Source organism: Lipotes vexillifer, unplaced genomic scaffold (genome assembly GCF_000442215.2).
Source record: "Lipotes vexillifer unplaced genomic scaffold, Lipotes_vexillifer_v1.1 scaffold518, whole genome shotgun sequence".
Classification (NCBI taxonomy): domain Eukaryota; kingdom Metazoa; phylum Chordata; class Mammalia; order Artiodactyla; family Lipotidae; genus Lipotes; species Lipotes vexillifer.
The window spans coordinates 1,966,393-1,970,519 of NW_006780945.1; positions in this window are offsets into that span (position 1 = coordinate 1,966,393).

Consider the following 4,127-nt stretch of genomic DNA (forward strand, 5'->3'; position numbering starts at 1 on the left):
CCCCCCCCGCCCCCAGTGCCTCTGCTCCAGGCACCGCCAGGGGGCGGTGGCCCCGCGTCCGCCCTGCTCTGTCCTCCAGGCCCGGAGTCGAGGCCCCTGGGGTCACCCTCAGCACAGCCCTATGGTTTCGGGGCCCCTCTCAATCAACTGCTGGGGGCCCCAGATCCAGGGCTTAGGCAGAGCTGGAGGCTGGGGTCTATTTTACAAACGAGGAAACCCGGGCAGGGTGAGGGAAGCTGCCCAAAGTCCAGGAGTTAGTAAGAACCGGGTCGCACCCGAGGAGCCCTGTTGACAGCAGAGGTGCCACTCGGAGGGACGAGGGGCGGGAGGGGCCCGGTGGAAGTGTGATCCGCCTGCTTAATGCCAGCATGGATCCGGGATGGAACCCACCATCACCACGTCCACTTCAGCCCCTGGGTCTGACCTGGTGAAGGAGGAGTTAGGCTGTGAGCCCCCAGCGGGCAGGGATCAGCTCTTGCTAGGTCCCCGGAGTAGGGGCTTAATAAGCATTTGCTTACGGGCTGAAAGCAGTTCAACCTTAGCTCCTCAACCTGCTTTCTTGAATTCTTGTTCCCAGGTGATCCTCTTAACGCCTTGGTTGCCGACCCCTGCCAGTCAGGGCTCTGCCAAGGGCCTGTCGCTCTCCTTGGTGTCTCCCTCCAATCCCAGCAACCTGCTGTCCCACCCACTGGGCACCCGTGAGGGAAGAGGAAAGGGAAGATGTGGCACTTCCAGAGGGCAGAAGGTGGTGAAATCTGGCCTGGAGGGCAGCCTGCCTGGGCAGGAGACAGGAGGCAGCTAGCTCCTGGATGCGTATCCTTGGCTGTACCTTCCACGGAGTGACCTTGAGAAGCTCAGCACTAAATATGAACACAGAGTGTTAGCACTTCCATTTTACAGATGAGGAAACTGAGGGAGAGTCAAGAGGGCTGCCCAGAGTCACAAAGTTAGTAAGCCAGAGCCTGGATCCGAACGCGTGGCCATCTGATTCCTGGGGTGCATTCTCTCCTCTGCAGAGTTGCCTCCTGCTACAAGGGCAGTTGGGCTCTGGCCCCCACCCACTTCCCTGAGGGTACTGATGTCCCCTCGGTCACCCACATCCCATAGGGACCCACGTCCCAGCCTCGGCCCTTCAGCAACCTTTCCTCAAGGAGACCGAGGTCAGAGCCCCGCCCTGAGCCCTAGGAGGATGAGGTCAGAGCATTACCCGGCTGGTGCACATGCTAAATAATTCATGCGGCTGCTGCGAGCGGGGGCTGCAGCATCTAAGAGGGCCCAGAGTGCAGACGGCAGGCAGGAAACAAAGTCTGGTCACTCGCACTTGTGCCTGAGCACCGCAGGTCCCCCTGGAGCTAGAAGTGCTAGACCTGGTGAGAATGGATTGGAGGGCTGACGGACCCTAACTAGCTGCGTGACCGTGGGCAAGTCACTTAACCTGTTTCTTGCTCTTACAGGAACTGTGAGGTACCCTGAAAGAGTTCAGGAACCACATGTGTAAGCTGAATGCTGGGCGTGGCATTTGGCAGGTCCTTCTGACTCAAGGGAGGTATTGGTTATACCTGCCTCCCACCCACCTTCCCATGAGCCCAGAAGTTTACCCAACGGTGCTCCCACCTCCCTCCCCACCAGCCCACCAGGCAGCAGCAAGATTATGATAAAGGTGGGTCCCCTCTCTTGCCCCATGCCTGCATCACCAGGCCTTGTGTTTGCGGGGAGAGGGGGTGTGTGGGGAGACAGTGACCTTGGGCTTGGCCTGTCTGGGAGGCCTGGTTTCCCCTTAGAACAAATCCCCAGCCAAGAAAAAAAGTTTAGTTGGAATCAGACAGCCTTTGCTGGTCTAGAACGCAAGGAGTGGGATTTAAAAATATATATTGGGGCTTCCCTGGTGGCGCAGTGGTTGAGAGTCTGCCTGCCGATGCAGGGGACGCGGGTTCGTGCCCCGGTCCGGGAAGATCCCCCATGCCGCGGAGCGGCTGGGCCCGTGAGCCATGGCTGCTGAGCCTGCGCATCCGGAGCCTGTGCTCCGCAACGGGAGAGGCCACAGCAGTGAGAGGCCCGCGTACCGCAAAAAAAACCAAACAAACAACAAAAAAACAACAAAAAAAAATATATATTAATAAATCCCAGACAGATTCTTAATGAACACACAGGGATTCCGTGGTAGTAATTCCTCACAAACAGAGAATAAGGTCATGTAATCCTGAGCAGTGATTAAGTCCAAACTACTCCGCCCCAGCTACACGGTTTGACAGAAATGGGTGTGCTGTTTACCAAGGTGTGGGCCTGCAGCAGGTTCTGGCCTATTCTGGTTTTTTCCATTTGAGGCTTGTGATGCAGCTGGAACACTTCTGTCTTCTTCACTTGGCGGTAGACTGGAGGAAGCAGGGCCACGGGGTATTCTTGAATCTGAGCAGGTTTGCATCCTTCAGGAGCCCACCCCTCCCCGGCCTCACCCGCAGGCCTCCAGGGGACTCAGACTCTGAACAAACCCACATTCACTGCAGGCTGCTCCCTGTGGCCCCTTGGCACTGCCAGGACTCACTTGAGACTATCAGCTCGAAAAGCGAGATAGAGCCTTTATTCACCGTGAGGGACTTGGGGCTACTAACCTAGATCACAGGGAGTCGGGGGTGCTCAGAGCTCCCCCCACCCCTTCCATCAGAGTAACTAATACTCCATTCATGGAACTGGGCAGTCCAGGACAAGGGTCAGTGGATGGGGAGGGGGCCGTCACACTCGGGGGTACAGCCCTGCTCTCTGCAGGGCCTGTTCACCCAACTTGGCCCTGGAGAAATACGCTGGTGACAAAGGCACAGGTGCTGGGGGCAGGAGGGTGGCACTGGGGTGGGGGTGAGGGCTGTGGGACCGCCTACGGGGTCAGCACCTGCGTCGTGCTCATCCTCCCTCGTCTCAGCAGGCAGAGGTGAGCTCTGGGGACACACCTGGCTTGAGCCCCTTGGATGAGCCAGCTCTGGTACCCAAGGGCAGGAGGCCAAGGAGACACTGCAGAGATCTCATTCCCACAAGTCTGGAGCTGTGTGCACATCTTTGCCGGTGCCAGCATCATGCAGGTCACCAGGATGCCCCCACTTCCCTTGGTGGCCATCAGGACCTCGTGGAGCCTGTCATGGATGATGACAGCACCAGCGTTGTCGAGGTGCCCAAGGTGAGGCAGAAGCCTAGCCATCTGCCCGTCAGGAAATGGCAGTCTTCAGTCCCGGACACCTCATATCTAAGGGGCTGCGCCCAGTCCCACAAGTCTCAGTCCTGGGAGAGGCCTAGACCCCGATCCATCTGTCCCAGGACTCTCAATCGACCCCTGAGAATGCTGCCCTAGCCCCTACTTTGTGTCTTGATGGGACCTAGTTCAATGAAGGTATCAGGTGGTGATGCAGAGGGGCTCAGATCCAGGACCCACAGGCCAGGAAGAGAGGCACGATCTGTCCAGGTCTCGAGTGAGCTTTGCCCAGCTCAGCGGCATTCCACGGTCCAGGTGGTGGCAGGAGGTGCTGGTGAGAAGGGCAAGGGCCAGCTTTGCCATTGTTTGGCTTCGCCTTGGAGCCGGGCAGGACTGGCTGAGGCTGGAACCGAAAGATGCCAGGAAGGATGGCCATCTGGAGACCCACAGCAGGGGGCACAGGGGCTGTGATGTCGGGGGAGGGCATTCAGAGGGAGGCTGGGTGTCTGCAGACCGCTCCTGTGGTCTCAGGTCACTTGGGGACCAGGAGAGGCTGGGCTGGGCAGGAATTGTGGGGGCGGGGAGGGGGCGTGGCCCACAGCCCCAGCCACATGCCCCAGGGTTTCACACGGCCCCTGACTCCACTGTTCCAGATCTGTGGCCTCCGGGCCCTTCCCGCTCCAGTGACAAGGGCCCTGCCCAGCCTGGACACAGAGGAATGAGAATAGCAGAACGACGTGCGGTCCAGGGAAGAGGGCGTCTACCATCTTGTATTATTTTTCGGGGACTGAGCCTAAAGTAACCAGAAAGAACAAGTGTTTGAACAACTAATAAAAGGGTTTGAGTCTCCAGGGGAGTTGGTGCAATCTGACATGGAAGGAGAAGTTTGATTTTTTTTTCCTTCCAGCAACCTTTCTCCCCTCTTCCAACAGAAACATCTTTTCCCTAC